Below are 25,400 nucleotides of genomic sequence, written 5' to 3' on the forward strand. Positions count from 1 at the left end.
GAGACTGGTTTCTTTCATGTGACATGTTTTAAGGTTCATCTATGTTGTAGCATGTGTCTGTACTTCCTTCCTTTTTATGGTGGGTTGGCCTTTTTAAGCAAACCAACACAAGGGCTATAAACTGTGTCTCAGAGGACTGCAGTGAACTCCACTTATTTCATGGAAAACCACATGGATTTTGAGATAACAGTAACATGACCTAACCTTATTAATTTTCCATTAAGTCTTTATGCACTGTGTTTAGTTCTCGATCTCCCGGCATTTCAGAAATTAGCTTGTCATTCAACTAATACTGGGCTGAGTTGACTTACATTTATAATTAACAGGTATTTTTATGAGCCACAATGCAGAAGCATGTATTTCTAAAGACTATTTTGGTACTTCTGGCACAGTCTATGGCACTGCATATGGTTGAGAGTTGCTAGAACTATAATACATATGGGCCATTGACTGAACCATCTGAGGAATTTTTAATTGGTGTGAATATGGAATGCAATAATTTATATGGATCCATTACTTTTCTATGCTTAAGTACATGGAGGGAACTAACTGAATGGGTTTTATTTTCTGGAAGGCCCTGAATGTCTTTGGATAGCCCCAGATTTCTTCATATAAAGCTATACTGCCGTGCAAGTCATTACCTTTGAGATGCATTTGTCAAATGTTTCCCTGTACGTGTCCATGCTTTGAAGAAGTGTGGTTTCCATCAGTAATCATGCACAGGAAACCTTCTGCTTTTGACTCCTCAGCCAATAGAACCTCACATTTCACTGGCAAATGCACAGGCAGATGGTAGGATAAAAACTGAGGTTCTTGATGATGTCTCTGAGGCATGGCTTGAATCTGTTCGGGGTAGGAGAGTCAAGTTTAACTGTAAGTTGTGTTTACGGCTGGGATACAGCCATGTCAGGGCATGTTTGACAAATGAGTGGAAATAATATGCCAAAAGTCTGTATCTACCAAGTGCTAACAAAGGAGGAGTCTCCTGGGAAAGAACTCATTTATTCCAAGGTTAACCTGGGATCACGACATGGGATATAAGGCCTGTTGAGGTTGGTGAGGTATTCCAGAGGGTACCCAAAAGCCATGAAATGGACTAAAAAATTAGGAGGAAGAATGCCATTATCTTATATTAACATAATACTATGGAGAGGATGCCAAATTCATGGGTTTTTTTTTTTCCCTAGGATAAAAGATGAAAGATCAAAGAAATTTAGCTCTCATGTCAGGCCATTTTGGCCCTGTTCCCAGACACACAGAGTTTGGGTTCACTGTGCATAGAACTTGGGTGGGAAAGTTTGAGGATGCCAACTAGAGTGACTTTCTAAGGGAAGAGCAAAGCAAACAAATTGACTATGTCTAGTGATCTGACTCTGTTCCTGGAAAAAGGATAAGAGTAGTTCTAAAAAAAAGAGTGGTTCTAATAGAAGAACACTTTCAGTCATTCAGATATCACCCCAACCTACAACCTCTACTTCTCAGACAGTAAAGACCCGATAAAATGTTGGACCACAAGACAAAACCATTTTTGTGTCTATGTCACAAATGTAATGCAACAGATGGTGGCAAAACATTCTCTTCATTTTGGCACAGAATTCGGTTTTACTTTGGTACATCAAGAACAATTATACATTGGAAATACCCAGGACTCAAGTGGTGGGAAGATAGGGGGTGGCGGTGCCTAGGGGTGGCTTTGTGCACTGTGGTTATGCTCAGAGGGTAGAACAGTGGTAGAGTGTTGGAAGAGGGGATGACTGCATTTCTGGCACCAGTGGAATTAATAAAGAGGAGTCACAGGGGTTCCTGCATGGATCTACGGTGGTCACACCTTTTCTTCACCAAGAGCCCCTATTTCATCTTTCTATGTTCCCTGTTTGGTGAAGGCCCAGATGCCATGTTCCCAGGCACATTGGGGATGCCCTGTGGAGATGCTCAGAATAGGTGGGTGAGATTATCAGTGGCATGGAAGTCTGCAATAGCAAGTTTGAGTGAAAACCATAGAAACAATGATAATGATTGGAACCATAAAAATATCAGCTATTGAGTGTTCCACGTGTGAGGCTTTGCGCCAAGTGCTTTCCATTCAGTATCTCTCTCAGTCCTTATAAGTCTTCAAGTTAAATACATTTATTACATCCAATATACAGTGGAGGAAACTGAAGCATTGTAAGTTAGATTTTCTTGTAAGGTATATTGTCAGAATTTGAATCCAAGTTTATTTCTTACTCCCTAACCTAAGCTCTTAAACACCATATTATATTACCTCTCAGGTTATTATTGTAAGATCTTATTTTTAGCCATTCATATGTTATGTCTGTATGAGTATTTAGTAAAAATATATATATATATATATTTCTTGGGTATGCCATTTAAAAAATATGGCTTAAAAACATAAAGACACATGTGTACATTAATAGGCTATGTTTACATGGATAAATAAGTCCACATGTAAATGTGTGAGCTGTATGAAAGAATAGATTAAGATGTAAATAAAGACTAGCATTGTGAAAGAAGCATTTTTACTAGTATTCAAGTGGTTTTGATGAAGGAAATCAGGAAGGAAGAAGTGTTTCCTGAGCATCCTGGTATGTGGCAAGTGTTTAGGTAACACGGGATCTTCACATCAACCTTGTAAGGTTGGTATTGCTGTATTAATCCTATAAGTGAGGGAAAGGAGGCTCCAAAGTATGAAGTAACTCACCTAAAATCTTAAGTCAAAAGTGAGATTCAAAATCATGTATGACTTAAGCCTATCCCCTGCACCACTGAGGGCAACTTCTGGCAAGATGTTAGAGAACAGAAGGAATCATCATTTTCTTAGTTATCAAACATCACTAAACATGGAAGATCTATTTATGTAATTCTTCCAACAAACACTTGTGGCATACCTATCATGTTCCAGGTACTATGCTAGATGTCGGTTGTAGTTAAGTCTTAACATTGACCTTGGGGGGAAATTCCATTGTTAAATGGAAGAGACAAAATTTAGGCAGATCAATAGTTAATATGCATGAATTACAAGGTTCTGTGGGAGGAAAACGGAGGAAGAAAGTTCATATACTTGGTAGGTTGGGAAACAGCTTATAGAGGAGGTAACATTGAGGTAAGATGTTGAGTAGGAGTTTGTCAGGCAAAGAACAAGTTACAGGAGAGAAAAGAGCATCTTAAAAGTATAGAAAAACTCAGTTTGGTAAGGGGAAGATCATTCTTTTCTGTGCCTGAGGTCTGGTTTTGAAATAGGCAGTGGAGAAAGAGAAACCTGGTGGCTTGTTTTTAGGGCCTGGTCTTAAAGAATTTTGTATGCTGAGGTAATGAATCTGGACTTTTTCTTATGCCAGATAAGAAACCATTTAAGCTTGCCCAGAAAGTGTGACCAAATTTTTATGTTAAAGGACGACGACATAAGATGTGAGATGATATGTTCAAGTATAGAGAAAGGAGCATTAGCAAAAATTTTAAAACGCTAATCATCCTAAAGACATCCTTGACTTCTTCTCCTATAACAATCCACATGACTAGTCACCAGTTCCTAAAAATTTCTTTTAAATCAGGTGCCTTCTCTCTGTCCCACTGCCATTTTCATGGTCCTGCAGTTCATCCTCTCTTACCTGGGAGGTTACCCTAGTCCCTAGTTCCCTCTTCCAAACTCCTGGTCTCCAATAGCTATGAATCCCAGGCCTAGAGGATACTCTAGCATACATGAAATCTCATGTCTTCAGGTTCTATCATACTTTCATATCTTTATCCAAGCAGAGGGGGGTTGAGTTTGCATAAAGTTAAACTTTATAGAAATGTTGAATGCTTCCTCATTGGTTTGATCCCAGTGGATCTCAGTTGGCAGGGATTCTGAATCCTCCACTCTTCAAGATAACCTCACAGGGCTTGGGATGGTTAGGGCTTAAAGTTGGTCACCTGGGACCATAGACATCACCATCCATTTACCCTCATGACTCATAAAATTAATGTCATTTTTTGTGTATACCATGATGTGAAAAACATAATTGGAAAAAATTCAAAAGGCACAATTGCTCCTGGGGGATGAGATTGTAGAAAAGAACAGCACAGAATTAGAGCAACATATTTCATTTAACATTTCCTCCACTAGACTGGAAACATTTCTAGAGATCTGAATTCTGTTCTTGGCTCTCTTTATGGCTTGTTTTATGACCTTGGCCAAGTCAATTAACCTTTCCATTCCTCAGGTTGACCTAAGTAAACTTAGAATAATATATCCCTGCCTGCCTGGCTTCCAGGCATGTGAGGTTGAAAGGGTTAATGGTAGAAAGTTTAGAAAGTATCCAGAGTAGCGTTTATCAGAAAGTCTACAGTCTGTTGTGATAGGCAATCTATGAGTGAGTGTGCTAGATTGCAGAGGGTTATGAAACCTTGGTACAAAGGATTATTGGGCACAGTTATCTCTTTTCCTTGAAAGTCCTCAACTTACAGGTCAATGAGCACCTATGTACTGGGTGACATTCAAGGTTAGAGGAAACACATGCCTTACTACTGTATTGTAGCAAATCAGTTAATTACAGGGCAACCTGTTCTTAACAGCCCCTGAAGGCACTGCCTGACCTTGTACCAGGGCTGTGAAAAGACACTTTCCTGACAAGGAAATAACCAGACTTTCTATGGGGGTTTTCTGTGTATTCAGGTATTTACAAGGGTAGCCAAATGCCACAGTTACCATTTCCTTTGGAAGTCACCACACCTCCTCTCTCACTGTAATTTCTCAACTTTGCCCAGAAAGGACAGTAGCAAATAGCAAGTGAAGGTCAGTTTGGGTACTGCAATGACCAGACAGCGGGAAGCCAGTGATTCAACAAGTGCCATTTCATCCCTGGCATATAGGTGAGGTTGGGTACCAGCATAGCCTGTCGACAGACTGGGAAAGCAGAGAGGGGGCCTGTTCTCAGTGTCACATTGAACTCACACTGGCATCGCCTTTTAAAGAATAGAGTAAAGAAATAGCAACTGGCACAGGCTGATCGGTACATACGGTTCAGAGACTTATTTGTCAGTATCTGTTAAGATTAAACTTTCATGTACTCTGTGACCCAGCAATTTCACCTCATAGCTTTATATAAACAATCACATGTGTATAAAGAGCCATGAATATGAACAAACATTCTAGCACACTTTGGAATTTAAAAAACAGAGAGAAGGATGTCTTAAATATAAAGAATGGCTAAATAAGCAATGGAGTATTCATATTGTGGAATATAATGGGAAATTTTTAAAAACGTGGGAGACACAGGTCCTATCTACTCGCAAATCCTATTAGTTTTTCCCCTAAAATGTACCTGAATCCTGACCAGTTCTCACCAATCCCATCATAGGCTTCATCTGAGGTACCATCCATCACGGTTCCTGTAAACTAGAGCCCAGCAACAGCCTTCTCAGTGACCCCCCAGCTTCCTCTCTGGCCTGCTATAGTCTATTTTCCACTCAACAACCAGAGTGTTCCATTCAAAATGCAAATGTGCTTGTATTGCTCCAAGGGCTCCTTGGCACACTTAGAAAAAGATCCAAGGTTCTCTTAGAACAATACCCTCAAGGCCATATGGGATCTGAGCCCTGACTACCTCTCCAAATTAACTTTTTACCAATATTTGTTCCCATACCTACATCATGTCACATAGTGGTGTTCAAGAAAACATTGCTGAATCAGTGAAAGGTAGGCTCCACGTACACTAGAATGGAAAGAGCAGTGAGGCACATAGTCTGCGTGTAGATGAACACATTGGCTATCAACTTAAATGCTTGTGCTCAAGTCTCAGCTTCATAGGAGTTTTCAGCTATGTGGCCTTTTGCACATTAGTAAATTCAATGTATCTTAAATTTCTTTTAAAATGGGATTAAAAATATCTATTTCATAGAATTATTGCAAGGATTAAATGATCAATTCATGCAAAGCTCTTAGAGTCATGTCTTATTCACAGTAAGTCTCAATTAACATTATTTTACAACCATTCAGAGCTTCTATGGCTCTTTGTTTTGTCTCTCGATATTTTCAGTACATCAGGTGTGAAGGGTGCTATGTCCTAGAAGTGTGGTCAACAGGGGCTTATGGATAAGATGATTTTAGGAGAGATCTGAAGGCAGTGAGGCTGAAGACCATGTAGGTTTGGGGGGTAAAGAATATTTAGGTAGAGGGATTGGTTGGAGGAAATGTCCTGAGGTGGGGGCATCCCTGAATGCTCTCTATAAAACAGTACCCGTGATACATTATGTGGTAAAAATATAAAGAGAAAGCAAAAGCAAGACATAGGAGCTCCAAATAATAGTGATGCAATGTTAATTAAGACAAGATGTAGCTCAGAGTGCTTTGTACTTGTCAATCATTTAATTCTCAGCCGTTCTACAAAGTGGGAACAACCTTGAATGTTCCAGGTAGAGCAAGAGGGCCAGTGACGAGTGAATGGGGAAGAGAAGGGGCAGGAGGAGAGTCAGAGAAGTGACAAAGGGGGTGGGACGTAATAGAGTGGAGACCTTGGGAGCTGTGGTAAGGACTTTGGATTATACTATGAGCCAGCTGGAAAGTTGCTGGAGGGCTTGCACTAGAAGACTAACATGCTAGAAGAACACCAGATGGAAGCGAGGATATGTCTGCTAAGATAGGGTAGTGATCTGGGTAAGAGACAATGGTGGTTTGCATAGGAGTAAAGTACCTATATTCTGCTGGGCTTTGCTGAGGAATTGGAAGCGGTATGTGAGAAAAAGGCCAAAGTCAAAGATGGCGCTGAGACTTCTGGTTGAACAATGGTAGATTTGGGTTGCTGTGTACTACATTTACTGAATTATTATGCGGGAAGCAGTTTGGTGACCTGGGGGGCAGCAAATTCAATCAAAACTTTGGTTTTGACATCCAATTGAAGATGTAAAACAGGCAGATGGCTAGAAGGGTCTCAAGTTTTGGGAGAAGGCTGGATCTATTAAAAACTCAACACTTTAATCTCTAGAACTTAACCTTGTACAAGATCTATAATGTCTTTGTTGTCTCTAGGATGTGCATGTTGAGGGTGTGTTTGGGGGGTAGTATTCTTGGTTTTATTCGTCTGTAAGATTCAGTTCAAAGGTTTTTCCATTTGATCTGATTCTTCCCCCCCCCCCCCACCCACTGAGGATCTGAAGGAAAGAAAAGAAATAAGCAAGGGTTTTGTTGTTGTTGTTGTTGTTGCTATTTTTCACTTTCCATTTAAAATGGTGCTGCTTTTGGAAGAAAACAGGATGGGAGTTGGGTGATCACAGACAGGGAGATTTTCTAGACAGAACTGACATATGATTAGAAATATTTGATATGAGAAGGGAACAAGGAACGGTTAATACTGTATTATAACGTGAGACCCCAGTAAGATGTGCTTCAGCCATTCTTGAATTGTGGATACAGAAGCAAAACTATATTAGCTAAAATAATATAAAGAGTATTAGTTCTAATATTTCAAAGATACATTAGTTATAATATTAACATTCTTCTTAGCTACCCTTATTCTCAAGAGTTCTTCTTGTTAACTTCCACTGTTTCCAAATACTATATAGCAATTGTCAGGTGCTTTTCTTGGTACTTAACATTCATTACTTTATTTGATCCTTACGCTTTGCTGTAATATTATTGGTATCTCTGTTACTCAAATGAGGAAATCAAAAACATGTAGTTGCTTTAATATGGATAGTCCGGGCCACAATTTCCCAGTTACTTCACAGAATATTAAGTACTATGAAAAGAAAGTGGCAGCCCTAGAAGATTGGGGGATGTTAGATTAAATAAATATAAGCATGCTTTTTAACTGGTCTTTTTATGTTATTAATATGCTAATATTATAACTCTCTAAAAAGAGCTATAGCATGTAGCGTCTCTCAGTTATTTGGGCACAGAACTGATTTTTTTCTTGGAGCTTCTCACAGTTTAATACTAGAAAGAACACATTTTGGGACACATGTCTCTTTAGGTCAACTTAACCCTGAGGAATGATGTATGTCCATTAACTCCGTTTTCCTGTGGTATTTTTCTCCAAATTTTCTTTCTTGGGCCTTTTATGTCATATTGCTACAGGCATTTGATGCTATCTTGTATTTCTGATTTCTCACTACATTCTGGACTTGGATGTACATTTTGATTGATGCATTGTTGCTGTCCATGCAAACATGATTTCACTTTGAACATGATTTCACTTTGATGGACGCCCGGAGTGTTTGTCATATGAATAGGGCATGGCCACACAGGATTTTCCTTCATTCAGCTTCAGCTACCAACTATCACCCCAATGTCATGGCTATCCCTTAGGCAATGAAAGCTTTGTGTTAGTCTTGGTCTCTATCAACCTGCCTCTGCTCACCTCAGCTACTCCCAGTTCGGTCCACATCTGCCCCGTTTTGTAGGTTGAGCCATACCCCAGTTGGCTGTGCACCAACTCAGACAGAGAATTCTTACTACTCCAAAAACCTCTTTGTTTTCTGGGACTTGGTATGAACCCATTGCCCTAGACATGGGGTCTTGGTGCTCCTGATAAGAGTAAGGCCTCCCTACCTGGCCATGGAGTCACACAGTCCTTTGTTTCTACTGGGCCTAGTCTTTATGTGGTCAGCTAATACTTCTGCCCTGGTCCCATTATTGAGTTCCCACATCACTGTCCAGTCAAAATCCTCAATTCTGCTTAAGGGGCCCCATTTAACTCTTGTCAATGTCCCCAGCAATTAAATATTTCGCTGTTAACCTTAGTGCATGGTCTGGACATCAGCTATCCACAGACAGATGCCTCAGACAATGGTTCACTTAGACTTCTAGGCATCTCTTAACCAAGAGACTCTTTAGTTGTGCCTTGCCTGCTGTTGTTACACTGCTTTACTGATGACAACAGCAGAAGCTCCCATTTTATCAATGCTGACTCTATATACCAGGCTCTTGCTAAGGTCTTTATCAACAGTATTTTATTTAACAGCCTAACAAGATAAGTGTAATTATCCACATTTTTCAGACATGGAAATGAACTCACCAAAAATAGTATCTCTACCATTGGGTAAGGACAAGATTCACATCCAAGTTTTCATCCTTAAACCTGTGCTCCCAAGACAACACTACCTTCCCATTACATTTAGGACATTCAGTTGCTATGCTTTACCTGAATTTGCCTATGTTTTCCTTAACCTAAATTTAAATGTTATTTACTATAGAAAGCAAAGTTACTTTGCATCAGATTTAATTAATGAATTCATTCACACATTTATTTGCTCATTAATCACACATTTACTGGGGGCTAATTGAGTGTTAGACACTGTGATGGATGAAGACAATGAAAATATTTTTTAAAAGGCATAATCTCTGGGGGTGCCTGGGCGGCCCAGTTGGTTAAGCGTCCTATTCTTGATTTTGACTCAGGTCATGATCTCAGGGTCATGAATTGAGCCCTGTGTGGGGGCTCTGTGCTGGATGTGGAGACTGCTTAGGATTTTCACTCTCCCTCTCTCTGTGCCCCTGCCCCCTCTCTCTTTTCCTCTCTAAAAAAAAAAAAAAAAAAAAGGTATTATCTCTGATATCAAGGGGCTCATGGTTTTAAGGAGATAGAAACATAAACAAGGATGTAGAGAGTATAATGGTGATTATTATAAGCAGTTGTATGTTTAACACATAATCTTTCAACTCAGTAGAATGAAAAGAAGGACATTGCAAGTACGATTGCCTTGTCTCTAAAGCCAATGTACCTAAAAAAAAAAAACAACTCACATGCTTATTGTAAGTATGTTCTTAAAACTGTACAGCTAAGTAGTTGAGTGAAATGTTATTTCTCTAGGTATATAGGTGATCGTGCTTCCTTTAGTGAGACATTCAGAACTCTCTAGATGGGCGAAGAATGGTTGATAATCCAGAAGTGGAAGAATCCGTTTGCTCAAGGGGATCACAGGTAGAATACCTCCTTCCAAATTATTCCTGGTGGAGGCTAGACCCTCCACCAGGAAATAGGAGCTGAGTGTGAAGGCCCTAGGTATTTGCAAGGTTTGGACTAACAAATGTTGTCATTTAATGCATTGACATTTATCCTTGGAAGGATATAATAAATAAGTAGTTCTATGTTTGGGTGCTGGAGAGGCAAGATGGTGTCCTCGGGCAACATGGCTTACAGCCAGGCTGAGAAGGAAGAACCACAGTGACAGCTGTGCCAAACACTTTCGAGAATGTCATTATGTTAGGAATAGGGAATTTGGGTTGTGAATGCTCTTCACTGCATTTTCTAGGATGTATAGAATTAGAAAAATGCACTAGTTAATATTATATGCACTTGATATATAGTGAACTCTATAATCTACATTGGATCTGCTTATTTTTCCATAAAGCATCTGGTCAAAATGTCAGTGTGTTTCAGTTATTCTAAGGAGAAATAAGGAGAGGGATTTCTATCCAGGTTTGGACCAGAGAGAAAAAGAAGAACTTCCCTGCTGAGATAGAGAATGGGTAAGAGGCAGGAAAAATTCAATGGGAGAAGTACAAATTTATCATGTCAGAGGTAAGCAGGAGAACAGGGAATACTGTCAGTGATACCAGAACATTCATCTACTCAAAAATCAAGGATTTCAGTAAGAGATATTAGGTCCCTAGAATCCTCTGGTAGACAAAAAGCAGGAAAACCATCCCTGTTTTGCTTGTATTATATCAATCAATCTTATCACTGAGTCTGGGATCCAAAGGTCCCTGGAAGAAGAGACATCATTAGCACAGACAACAGTTAAGGGCGATAATTTGTTTGCTATCTGCCTCGTCAAGCAAGGTTGTACTGGCCTTTCAGAAATCTTAGGATTCTTTTCAATCCACCCTGTCCTTCTCTCCCCCCATTCTGACAGGTCATTACTGACATCCTAGATGAGTATGTTTAGCTTTCTAAATCCTGACATGATAGGACTGCTGAAACTTGGTAGGAGAATAATACTAAGTTTTAGCCAGAAGATAAATTGGTCTGTTTATCAAAGATCCTTGTATCATTCCTACTGTTTGCTAAAAGAGAAAGGTAAATGTGTTTGATCATTTATTCACTCAAAACTCCTTACTGAGAACAAACTGTAGACAAGCAAGATAAGCAAGAAAATAATTTTAATACAGGAGTTCTATGTTTTGATAAGGTTAAGTCCAGGAAGCTCTAGAAAGAGTAGTGACAATGTACCCAATACTGGTGATCAAGGGTGGCTTTTTAGAAAAGATGGCATTGACATGGAGGCCTACGGATATGATTTGATTCAGGTATTAAGCGCAGACCATGAGCTAGCACTGAACTAGCAAGATCTAGTGAAAACAAAGCTGAGTCTCTGCTCTAAAGTGTCTTCTCTCTCTTTAAAGATACAAGCAACTCTAGAAATTAGCATAACCATGAGACAGTAAATGATTATTAGCTCTGATGTGTGATAGAGATAAGTATATATGTGGTCAGAGGAGGGAAAAGATCTCCATGGTTATCAGTGTGGCCAATTTATAAATGACTTAATTTGGACACTCACTCTGATACTTGGCCATCTGCTTTAAAAGAATTTCCTTCCATTATGTAAAATACCTGATCATGGGGTGGTGCCTATATTAGCGGATGCTTTTTCTTTCAGGGAAGCCTCATGTGCTCCATCTCAGATTGAGCTCCAAAGTCAGGTTATGTTAGGTGTTCATGCTGTTTGCCACTTGGCAATTCTAATCTATCAACAGCTGTCTGGGTAGAGCACTTTTGTGCATAGGGCCTTTGGAAGAGTCGGAGCTAAGGAAACTCACCAGCTCCTTTAGAGATAAAAACTCACAAGGCACACACCTAACGGTCCAATCTTTATGGCTGAGCAGTAGACCCACAGTATAATTTCAGGCTTTTTCTTGGCATGTAGAATCTGTTACTCCTGAAACCTCAAAATGTACATATTTTCCCCAAATGAGATGTAATTCTGTTGAGTTAATTATCATACACTTATAGCAATGGAAAAGAAAACCCTAATCAAACCTGAACAGCTTGTCTAACTATTAACCAAGCCATGGTGAACCATTACTTAGCTCTGACTTGCATGATCCATCATAGACTTTCGGCCCTCTGTGAACAAATGCTTAAAGAGTCCACAGTCATTTAAAACTGAGAGGCCATGCCACCTGGGATCCTGTGATTGTCTTTAAATTGTTTAGTCATTATATTTTACTGGCATGAAGTTATGGCAACCTTCTTCCTTCTTTCCGTCTTCTCTGTGTGATGGGAAGGAGTGGGCAGAATATGACATGAGAGGCATAGCTTCTCAGGACTCTGATCTACAAAAGTGGTGACTTGTTTTTTTTTGTTTTTGTTTTTTAGAGTGAGAGAATAGGAGTGGGAGGGGCAGGGAGGAGGGGCAAAGGGAGAGGGAATCTTAGGCAGGATCCATAACCAGTGTGAAGCCTGACGCAGGCTCGATCTCAGGACCCTGAGATCATGACCTGAGCCGAAATCGAGTCAGCCACTTAACCGACTGAGCCACCCAGGCGTCCAAGTAGTGACTTGTTTTAAAACATTTCTACTTATATTCTCTTAAACTACTAAAAAATATTAGAAGTCAAATGCTAATGGATAACTTTCCTTGCTATTAAGATCCAGAGTTCAAAATTCAGGGTATCTTTTAATATTAATCCAGCTTGATCTATCTTCAGGCCAATTTACTGCCAAATACAAAAAGACTCAGATATAGCATAATCAACTTTTGGTTTCACAGTCTTAAATACAAGAGGTCAATTCATATTGATACAGGAGTATGGAAGTAGGGTTTGCTCTGGTTGAAAATGGTTACTTTGTTAGAACAGGGAAAGAAAAACAGGGAGGATAAAGCCAATTAGATGGTCTGATACCACTTTTGAGGTTAGGTAATGAGATTGTGGGTTCAGGGGTTCAGTTTCTCCCCAGCACACTAGAAACTAGGCATGGTACCTAGTGACAGCGAACTATTTATTCATTCTGACCCCTATCACACTGGACTTGCCCTGGTATCAGCCACAGGGCCTTCCAAACTATCAGCTGCTCCAGAAAGGCAAGAACTGGCATTTCCTTTGTGACCATATGGTGTCACAGTCAACGTAAAGGCTGATTCAATGTGGAGCAGATTCATTTGTCTTGGGCTTTGACAGAGTGGGGCCTTTAGAAATGGAGGCAAGTAGCTGACTTTAATATAGCAAGTGAGCTCTTCTACTGACAAAGAGGTCTACATAGCATTTATTTTTCCATTGTTTCCTGGTGACTAGGGACTGAGCAAAGGTGGGAGGAAGGAGGTGTGGGGAAAAGACAAGGTGGAGGTGAATCTCTGCTGATGGTGTTGTTGAAGCTGCCACAGCAACCAGCAATGGAAACCACCTCAAGGGCCCTAACTGTAAATAAACAGTCTTTTCCCATGAAAATATCAGTCTCATAAGGACAAGATCAGCAATCCTATTGCATCTTCTTTTTCTCCACTCCAGCCTTCTGCTAACAAGAAGAGAAAGACAAACGTCTCGGGAATAAGACCCAGTTGGGGTGAATATTCCAGGATGCTTTGAATGTCAAGGCTTGCCTTCCAAGTTTACCTAACTTCCTGTAAGAGTTTTGAAAAACTGAAAATTAACTTTGGAAGAGATCCCAAGTTGATGTTTGCATGGGGAGAAGATGCCAGTGAGAATGAAGCATTTAAAAAGGGGCCTTGGCCAATGCTAGGAAGTCAAACTAATAAGAAGGTACAGAAAAGGAAATATACTTAACAGTTTGTGGAGGCATGTGGTGCCTACAGCTAAGAGGAGGGAGAGGGAGAAAAAGGAAGGAGAAGAAAAAAAAAGAACCCCAGAAGAGAATAAGAAAGTACTGGCCAATGAGAGCAGTCTCAGCCTGGGGTAGACTAAGAATGCTCAAGTATTCCAGGGTTGTGTCAAGAACATTCTACAGAAGCTCTTTGGCATCAGAACTCAGAGTGATTTCTCTCATGTTTATAATAGGTGAAATTTACTGAAGCTGGTGGATCTATTTCCCACATGCACCTCATGAAAGCATTTCCCCTGGGAAGTTGAGGGGATAGAGATTTCTTCATAGAAAAATAGGTTGGCTTGGTAGTGGTCTGCATAGCTACCTTCTGCTTAAGAAATAAAATGACAGAAATTTATGGGGAGTTAATAGTTAAAGGGGACATAAAAATGCTTCATCTTTAACATGAAATAGGGCTGGAATGGGGTCAGGGCCACTTCTCAGGGTTCTGGAGCTTCATTACTTCCTTGTTTCCACCACTGTGACCCAGAGGTTTCTTGCTTCTGATAAAAAAAAAAGGGGGGGTCCAAATTCAGCTTATTTGGATTATGTGTCCTGAAGATGTGGGACAGCATGGATGATAAGAGTTTTAATATTTTTGTGGCTGTTAATAACAATTTTTTTTCCCAGCAAAGTCATTGATCAAAATTAAGGAAACTATCCTGGATGAACTGATTCTTTAAAAAGCTGATTCTTTAAAAAGCATGTGATGCCCCTAGGCTAGCAGCTAACCGAGGATTTTAAAGAATAGGAGAATCAGATTCTGAAAGAGAACGGTACAATTCTTGGTAGAATCCACACCTCCAAAGTGGTTTTGGGTATCTGCTGCTCATTAGATTTCCCTAGTCAATGCTAATTGTCACATGCTTTAGTAAAGTTTTGCCCTCCGATATTAAACAGCAATAACAACAACACAGAAAATTCTGTTAATACAGGCAGGTAAAAAGCCTTACCCCTTGTCATCAGTTTGCTGTATGGCTCTCAGAATTACCATGGGAGAGTACATCTAATATTCTTGTTTCCTAGAATGTCCCCATATCTCAGGAGGAGGTATGATGATTGGGCTGAACCTGTCCTTTATGCTGAATAAGCAGTGTTTGTCCACTCTTAGTCTCATCTCCTTTAACAACAAAGGATAGTGCCACCAAATAGCTCAACAGCTTCATTTAGATTATGTTAATTTGTGAGATAGTTGCGTATTAAAAGGGTGTTAAGAAAAGAAAAAAACAAGCCCAGATTGGAGTCATTCGTCCCCTTTTCCCCACAAAGAAAGCAAACCAAGACAATTACAGTTTCAACCTCTTCCAAGAATGTGACCTTTGGAAAGTCAATCCGAAATTTCCTGATCAGTGCCAGGGAGGTCATCTGCATGATAAAAACCATTCCACCAAAAAGAAGAGGTCCTGACCTGAAAGAATTCTTTCTTGTCCTTTACAAAGAACTTATAACACCCTCTCTCCTATAAAAGCCTTCCATTTTGTACAACTCGGAGCGTCTCTCTACTTGCTAGAAGGGATACTGTCTAGTTCATGAGTCATTTAAGAAAGCCAAAGAGATCTTCAAATTTACTCTGGTGAATTTTGTTTTTTTAACAAGAGTAATAACAATAGCTGCCATGAATTGAGTACACATTATGCCAGACAATGGACTTTGCTTTTATCTGTCATCTTGATCAATCTTCATGGAAACTGTGCAATGTAGTTATTTTTATACCCATTTTACAGGTGAGGAAGCTGGAAATCAAGTGCATTTCTTTAAGTTTACACAGCTAGTAAGTAGCAAAGCATAAATTCATATACAAAGAGAATCTGGCTCTAAAACCCACAGGCATAACCATGAAGGTATGTAGCTTCCCTAGGGCACTTGATAAAAGTCTGTGATGGTAGTTCCTAAATAAATGTTTAAAGAATTGAATTGAATTCAAAATTGAATGGAAAGCCATCTGACTCTAGTCCTTGTCCTCAAGGAAATATGCTTTTGACACTGTACGTATCTGTCTTTTAGTCTTACAGCCAACCTGAGGTGTGGATTTTAAAGATGAACAGAGCTATATTTTCATCCCAATTCCTCCATCCCAGCTGTGTGCCCTTGGATTCAACCTGACTGAATTTCACTTCACTCATTTTAAAAATTGAGATAATGTTTTCTGTATAGAGTTATAAAACAGATTATGTGTCATAAACAATGACTGCTTAGTAAACTGGCATAGATTAAATGTCTGAAATACCTCCCCTCTGTAATGCTTATGTGCATGTCCATTTTCTTAACCAGTCTAAAAACTTCCATGTCTGGGGAATAATATTTAAAATGTCATTCTTTGGTCCTTAAATTCAATTTTTTCCTTTTAATAACACAGAACCATATTATACTTATGTGATAGTTCTACCTTTTCAGGTGATATCTCATAAACACTGGGGGAGTGCCCTACTTTTCTTTTTATTGTATCTCGATTCATGACTAGGAACTGCCAACATCTCAATAAGCAACCACTATCTTCCACAAGTGACAGAAGCTTTTTTGGAAGTTAACATTGTCTATTGATTGCTGATGCTTCTTTTCCATCACAGACTTGTGGCTCTGATCAAGGGCGGTGGTGCCAATTGTTAGGCTATTACAGATGGATTTCCTTGAAATTTGTAGAACAGGCCTAATGTGATCTATTGTCACCCCATAGATAGCACAAGAGCTTCAGTGCTGTACTTAATTTGAAGGGACATTTCATAATTCTGGCTAAATTGGAATCACAAATCAGAGGAAATTTAGGAGCAAATTATAGTGATCTTGCCCTCTGGAGGCTTTAGAAAAATAAGTCCTTGCTGCAGTTGGTAATGGCTGTTGACGAAGTGCCTTTTAGCTCAAGAAGAAAAGCTACTATTTCAGGAGTTGAGAGTTTCTGGGGTCCATGACATAAATGATCAATTCTTCACAAACTAAAACGTCTTCTGATTTAAATGGGTGAGAAATATTAGTGTCCAATGAAGCAGTACAAAATTGAAGTAATTTTAGAAATATTTTAGGAAGGCATAACAAGAATGTAGGAAAATGGCTGTACCCAGTGTTAGGGTACTAATATCCAGTTTAGAAGAAAAAATATTAAATGAAGATATTGGATAATTATTCCAATTATTCCAATAATGCCAGGAACTGTGCTAATTTTACATTATATATTATGCTATGTAAATTCTTGTAACAACCTTGAGGATAATACCTAAATTTTAAATCTGGAGTTCAGAAAGATTCAGTAATTGGCCTTAGTACAAATAGCTAGTACACTGCATGACTTGGACTTTGAACTCAGAATTCGTCAGGAAAGTGTGTTTCCTTTCTATCGTGTACATTTCATTGCCTGCCTCTTGGCTTGTAATCCTTCAGTATTCCCCTGCTGTCTGTTGGCCTCACACTGGTGAGACTGGGCCTTCTGTTCATTTGTCTACGGTATAATAAATTTGTCTACCTTTAGTATACCAAGGGTCAGGATTACCCAAGGAACAGCTAAAGGTAGAATTTGAGATCAGTAGCACATGAGTGGGACAGAAGCATATATTAATTGGGGATAATCCATAGGCCTCCTTTCAGATGCACACGAGAATTGCGCTCTGTGCTCTGGTTTCTTCAGGCATCTTCATTGTAGAAGAAGTAGATACCAATGTTGAGTATAAGCTAAGACATGATCTCAACAACCATAAGGCAATAACTATGTATTCATGGAGCAGCTACTCTTTTTCAGGAACTGTACTACATGCTCTTTAATCCACTTAATCTTTACAATTTTTATTTTTTATTTTATTTAATTTTATCTCATTTATTTATTTATTTTTAAAAGATTTTATTATTTATTTGACAGAGAGAGAGATAACGAGAGCGGGAACACAAGCAGGGGGAGTGGGAGAGGGAGAAGCAGGCTTCTACCCACGAAACCTACAGGAGAAGCAGGGAGCCCGATGCGGGACTTTAATCCCAGGACCCTGGGATCATCACCTGAGCCAAAAGCAGTCACTTAACGACTGAGCCACCCAGGAGCCCTGTACAATATTTATTTTTAAGGTAAGATGTGCTAAGTTTTGAAAGCCTGCACTCAGTGAGATCAAGTCAGTTGTATAGAATCACATATCAAGAAAATGACAGATCTGAAATGTAGGTCTGTCCAAGTCCAAGTGTTACATGTGTTCTACTTTAACCTACTCATTGGTTAATTACCAACATTGACCAACTGTGTCCCAGGGCCAGTGCTAGGTACAGGGAATCACAAGCACTACCCTCAGGGTTTTATGTTTTTCATGTTCATGTAGTCAATTCTCTCCTTTTACAAAGAAAACTTCATAGCTCCTTGGACAGGATTGAGTCTTCTATTTTTGTCCTCCTGTGATTTGCCCTGCACTATATTAGGTAAGCAGTAGGCATTCAACAATACTACATTATTGGCTTATTCATCTCAAGACCTTGCTCATCCTACCATCTCCCACTTGGAGAGGTGAATCAAGGCCATTCTTCCCTGAATCATGATCCCTCAGTGCTTTGGAGAATTCTGGCTTTGTAATTCCTTTGCATTAACACAATTAGTGGAATTCTCTTCTATTGACAGAAATGGAAATGAGAGTGGTTAATGCCTCTCTGACATAATGCCAACTGGGCATGAAAAGAAGCTGGAAACATCAGCAGGAGACAATGTGTCATAATCTCATAGGTCTTTTCCCTCTTGGATTTCAGTACTTTTATCCTACTGCCAGTTTCTTCTGTACTTTTGCCCAGATCAATAGAGGAAAGCAAAAGAAAATACCTATGAATGAAGTTTTAGGTGATGTCATCTCATTTAGCTTCTGTCTCTTCTCTGGGCAAGGGGATGGAGTGGGAATTCATGCGCAACCAACTTCCTAGCCTGAGCTACTAGAGATCTCAACCTCTCAACCTTTATCACAAGAACCTGGAGAGCTCCCAGAGATGCCACATGCCTAGAAAGATGTGCTTCACAGAGAATGGTGAAATTTGTCCAAATCTGGCTTTTATTTTAGGGTTTGGAAAAGCATACAGTATGTTCTCCTTTTCTCTCCCTCTCCCCGCCCCGCTCTCTGTCTCTGTCTGCCTCTCTGTTTCTGTCTCTCTTTCTCTTTCATTTTGTGTGATATTAGCATGATTTTAGAAAGTGAGTGAAGTTTGTTAGGGGAGGGCTCTGTTCACTGACACCAATAGTCCAAAAGACTATAGTTATTAGTAAATTGAACAATTACTTTGACATGGATACAAATAAACTAATAATGCAGCTCCATTTATTTGTTGATCTATTCAGCGAGCAGTAATTCATAGAGTGACTTCTATGTAAAGTGCATGGCTCTAGGCCAAGAAAACACAGTGGTGGATTAGTAGGCATGATCTCAACCCTAAAAAACTTGACAATCTGGTGAAAGAAATAGTCTAAAATAAGAGAACAGATAAAAACCTATACTATATTATTTTATGTTAAATTACAAAAATACTAAGGTTTTGATCTCAAAGTAGTAAAGATTATTTCTGTTTCCATGAAAGTCTTTGAGTCATTTGATCTCTTTTTTCTAATGTCTAAATATTTTCCAATTTCTTTTGTTGTACTCACAAAACAACTTGCACATTGTCCTACACTTAGTAGGTATAATAAATGTGTATACTACCACAAAGGACAAATGTTTAAGTACTTGCTACGTGTCAGTCACTGTAAAGGTGCTCCAGTTTTGTGGTACATTGTGCTATGAGCTTAATAAAATAAGAGCTAACATTTATTTGATACTTTTTATGAGTCAGTGATTTTCATGTGATATTAATTCACTTAATCTTTATATACCAACGTATTAATCAGGGTTCTCCAGAGAAACAGAACCAGTGGGAGAGATATAGGTATGGATAGGGATATAGATATTGATATAGATATCTATAAGAGAAGTCCCATGATCTGCCATCTGCAAGCCGGAGAACCAAGAAAGCCAGGGCATAATTCAGTCCAAGTTCAAAAGCCTGAGAATTGGAGGTGCTGATAGCTTAAGTCCTGCTGTGAGTCCAAAGGCCTGGAAACCAAGATCGCCAATGTCCAAGGGCAGGGCAAAAGTAGGTACATCTGTTCAAGCAGAGAGAGTGAATTTGCCTTTCATCTACCTTTCACTTTATTCATACCCTCAGTAGCTTGGATGATGCACACCGACAAGAGTGAATGTCATCTTTTTTACTCAGTCTACAGATTTACATGGTAATGTCTTCTGGTGATACCTTCACACTCACAGACACACCCAGAAATAATGTTTTACCAGCTATCTGGGCATCCCTGAGCCCAATGAAGTTGACACATAAAATTAATGATCACAATTCCTATGAGGTATGAACTTTTTCCAAGTTCACACAATTGGCAAATATCCAGACACAGATATGATCCCAGCTGGTCTTACTCCATTATGTGTATTCACAACCACTATGCTAGTTAGTTCATAGCAACATAGCCTAAACATGTATTTGAACATATCAGAATGTATTACATATATAAAATAAAATATTATTTGAGGAATTTTTTCATTCATAAATATACATTTATATATACATAATAGCTATAAGTATCAAAAATAAGAGTCATAACATGTAAGAGTCAAATTATAATTTATAAGAGTTATAACTAATTATAATATATAACAATTATAAGAGTCAAAACATAAGATTTATTTCTCATGTGCATCATGCTCAAAAAGCCTCAAAAGCACCGTTATTAAATCATAAGAACCCTCAACACATTAGTGGACAGGAATCTACTTTATCCCAGAAATGTCTGCTATTTAAAATGGGCTTTTGGGAGAAGGCAATGCAATTTTAAAAGTGGATGCATTGGGACTGGAAGGTGAGTGGAGTAGGGAGAAGTTAGTAAAAGGGTACAAACTTTCAGTTATAAAATGGATAAGGTCTGAGGATCTAATGTATCACATAATTACTGTATAGTTGATAACACTGTATTGTATAATTGAAATTTGCTAAGAGAGTAGAATGTAAATGTTCTCACACACAAAGAAGGGTTAATATGTGAGTTGATGGATGTGTTAATTAACTCAGTGGGAGGGATCCTTTCACAATGTATACATATATCAAATCATCAGTTGTGCACTTTATTTTATTTATTTATTTATTTATTTATTAAAGATTTTATTTATTTATTTGACAGAGAGAGACACAGCGAGAGAGGGAACACAAGCAGGGGGAGTGGGAGAGGGAGAAGCAGGCTTCCCACGGAGCAGGGAGCCTGATGCGGGGCTCGATCCCAGGACCCTGAGATCATGACCTGAGCCGAAGGCAGGTGCTTAACGACTGAGCCACCCAGGTGCCCCAGTTGTGCACTTTAAATATCTTATGATTTTATTTGTCTATTATACCTTGATAAAGCTGGAAAAGAAAGTAGATGTGTTTTCTGTGGTTCGTGACCTTTTGGAGTCAAAGACAGCTGAGTTTACCTCCCAAGGGTGCAGCCAAGAATGTGGAGATTCTTGACAAGTCTTGTTTTCCTAATGAAAATGGGAATAAACAGATTTTCTGTGCACGATTGTTGTAAAGATTACATGAGATCAAATTTAAATTGCTTAACATACCACTGAGGTTTAGCAAATATTGCAAGTGGCTTCTCTTTCCCCAACACCTCTTCAGTTCATACTCTATAGATGTTGGACCCTGCTCAAAGAAGTTCCTAAAGATTCCATGAGTTGGCTGTGTGACCCCCAGGTGTTTGGCACACTTATCATTTCCAACCATTTATGTAGGATATGATGACTAAGAAAACAAAGGCCATCTGTTCTTTTAGGGAATATGTAATGGAGCAATAACTCAAGTTAGCCAGGAGCCAGGATCTACAAATATATCCACCTAGGTCTTACTCAAAGAATAAGGCAATGAGCATGGAACATCTTGGGTAAAAGCGGACTGGGCTTCTCTAGGTCTCTTCATACCAGAAATGTTTTAGAAGGTGAAGCTGTTATGCCAAGTCACATTTTGGAAGAATTCATGGAGATTCATTGAGCTTAGGGCTCTTTAAAAACTGGAAGATTGTAGAAACTTCCTCCTAGGCTACAGGCTACGACCCCCGAGAACTCTGGAACCTGTATTTTTCCAGTTTGCAAGGACTCTTGCTCTGAAATGAAAAAAAAAAAACAGATGCTCCTTGCAGCTGGTTTCACCTATTAGCTCTTTAATCTATCCTAGAAGAGAGCCCTACTTCCGTAATAGCAATGTGTTCCATCTGGGTAGTGTGCAAGATGCTGGCCTGACAGCATTAAATTGCAGGGGAAATACCAGATACCAGTTCTCTTTCTTTACTTCAATGGATTTTCTCTTCTCCTTGCCCCTGCTCCAAGGTCCTACCCTTTGTCCTCACTGCCCCCCACCCCATCACCACCTTTGTAGTTAAGACATGGATGGAAATGTGTTTCCAACTACTTAGCTGCAATCAATCCCCAGCTTTCTTTAAATATTGAAAGACTCTTTTTATGTTGTTTTCTTTAGCAACATTTGCTTTTATTTGACTCACTGTTCCAATAATTGGGAAATGGAATCTTCACTGAGAAGGTGTAAGTGAATAGGACCTAACCGTTTCAATTCAGCTAGAGCTATAGGAAATGTATGGGGGTTACAACCCTTGTCAGAGTGAGACACTTGCTTTTATGAAGAGCATATATTTGAACAATTGCAACTAAATACAGTCGTCCTAACCCCTGTGCCCATAAACAATGATTGTAAATGGTAACCTTTAAAAGAAAAAAAAAAAAAGAAAGATTCTTAGATGTGGAGTTGACCAGGTTTGAATTGCATTTTTGTACAGGTTTTTCAGATGTATGTTTGTGTGTGTAAAATACTATATATATGTATATACATATATATATGTCTTATTTTTTACAACTTTCTTCCTAGTTTACTCCTAAAATTTACCATGACTAATCTTCAATCTTAACTCATTTCTTTTACTTCACATCTGCTTCCTGATGCCCAGGTTAAGAAAACAAATATTCACCTTCGAGCCATAGGCATCTGCAGAAACAAATACCAACTGAAACATGACCAAAAGTCAATTGAAGGAGAAGCACAACAGATTGGAATTCCTTGTGGCCCCCCTCCTGGTTTCTTTCAGGCCCCAGGCAAGTGAGCATGTGCTAATTTGCATGGTTGACTAAATGGCATGCTTAGACCCCAAATTTGCCTCTCTGCTTGGGTTCAAAAGTGGGTCCCTGAGCCAGTTTCCCTTAGTTCCTCTGTTATTTCCCAGTCATAAGTTAACCCCCTTTGGGAGTGCTGCTCACCAGGGTACATCTTAGTGCAGAGAAGTAATAATTGACTGGGCCCCATTCTTCCTCTAATGTGGGGCATAGCCAGCTGGTACTGATGTGATGTAGGGGAGAGGAAAGGATGGGGAAGAGAAAGAGATCGTTTCCAAGGCAATCATACAGAGGGCATGGAGTGACTTGCCCCACTCTTTTCCCTTTCCAAGGGAAGAAGCTCACTACAGTTCAAGGTCATCCAGCTTTTCATCCTCCTTCCACCCCACCCCCCATCCTGAAGTCCTGAATGGGGAGAAAGGGTTAAAAACAGGCTGAACAGCTTTATGTCAACCTTACATTTCTCTGTACCTCAATTTCCTTACCTGTGAAATGGGAATCAGATACTTGCCTGATATCTGGGTTGTAAGAAAGGCTATAATAGTGTTTTGAGGTTATTTAAGGTTCAGGAGTGAAAAGCAAATTTCGTCTTTTGTTCTGTGTGGAGAAATCTTCTGAAGTAAGGGTCCTTGGGAAGAATGCTAAGACCCATACATAGTAACTGCCAAGGGGGTGTGTGTCTCCCTTAGTCCCTCTGACCTTGGTCACCGCTGCCATTTCATTGATAAGAAACTTAAAACCCAGAGAGCTGAAGCAACTTGTTATGTCAGGTCATCAAAGTGAAGTGTTCTGAAAACAGAAGGCCACTCTACATTTATGCAAATAAGGTCGGTTTTATTGGGGTGCTATTTCAGTCTTTGCTTGGAAGAAAATTGAGCTGAGTAAATAATACTTTGATGAGTGTATTAGTTTGGTTGCAAATGTCAGAAACCTAACCCTAGCAAGCTATTGGCAAGAAGGTCATTTATCAACTTACATAATCATGGCAGATTTGACCACCAAACAGGGCAAGGAGAGGGATCCAGCTGAGCCTCAGGAAAAACCAGAATCAGAGGTGTGAGTGCTACAGACCTTCCCTCCAAGTTTCACAGCTCTCTCTAGTTCCACTTTTATTATTATTATTATTATTATTTTCACTGCATGTTACCTTTCTGGGGAAGCAAATGGAAAAACAAGATTCACATTTTCTGCTTTGGCCACAAGAGGGAGACTGTATCACCCTCCCTGTGCTCTGAAATTTAAAGCATCTCAGGAAAGTGCAGGGATTGGTGTAGATTGGCAAAGAGGGTAAGGCTAAGTCAAAGCATGGCAACTCCCGTCAGGAGCACAAGGATAGAGTAGGGAAGAAGCTGGTCCCAGGAAATGAGTTTTCCTGGGCAGAAAACTAGTGCGATGGAATCACTTAAAATGCCTATCTAATCCCAGAAATACAACCAGAGGTACACTCCAGTGCCACAGAGCCTTCTCTCATATCATGGGTTAAGAGAGATGAATCTGATATTGGACCATTAATCCCAGCTTCCACACTATGCTGAGATACATATTTTTCACATCCTATGCTTTCTTAATCCGAGCAAACTTCTTTTGCTGGTGCCCAACTGAAGAACAGAGAAAATGCTGGAGAAAAAGGGGCTTGCATTGGATCTACCGTGATGAACGTAGTCTATGAGTCTCGCCCATGCTGTCTTCCTTTTTTCAAGAGTCACTGGATTTGGCACGATTATCATTTAGTGCTCTGACTGGAGCCTCCAAGTAACACGGGCCGCCTCGCCCCGTGCCGACCACAGCAGACTTTACAGAGCTGGGCTGCAAGTTCCAAGAGAGACAACTTAAGTCACTTGTACTCTTCAGTACTCATAGGAATTAAATAAACTGACTAACCGAATGCTAAATGGAAATATAAAAAAGCCTCCAAGGCTCCTGAAGCTACAAGAGCAGTTGAGATAACATGAACAAAAAGGCCCCAAGCACGTCTGAAGGCAGTTTTGATGTTCCAGCTAGGTGTTATTGAGATTAAAAATGCAACGTAGTATCATAATTACAAAGAAAGTATTCTGATCACTTCTAAAGTGTAGCACTTTATAAATCAGTAAGTCATTGTTATGTTCCTGGAGAAAGGAGGCTTTCCAAATCAAATAAAATATCTCAGAATTTAATTGTATTTTTCTTCTAGTAAATAACTTCTTTTTTTTTTTTTTTGGCCTATAGATATGGCTGAATGCAAATGAAGGCAATGTTTTCATATCCATAATGGATTTTAGGTTTAACTATATAGCCTAGATTTAACCAGGCCAAGGACTATAGAAGGGGATAATACTCATTATAAACTTTGCCAAAGATCTTGTTTCGTTTTCTCCCTAAAGTGGAGCTATGCGTCTATAACATGGAAGGAAAACAGGACATTCTTGTTGCATGAGATGAGAAGCTCTTTTCTACAAGGAGGTGAAAAGAACCAGTAGGTTGTACAAATATTATTCATTGAGAAGTTAATGTTTAGATGGTACCTTCTTGTACCAGA

This window comes from Leptonychotes weddellii, chromosome 2, assembly GCF_054177405.1.
Source record: "Leptonychotes weddellii isolate Sample4059 chromosome 2, ASM5417740v2, whole genome shotgun sequence".
NCBI lineage: Eukaryota > Metazoa > Chordata > Mammalia > Carnivora > Phocidae > Leptonychotes > Leptonychotes weddellii.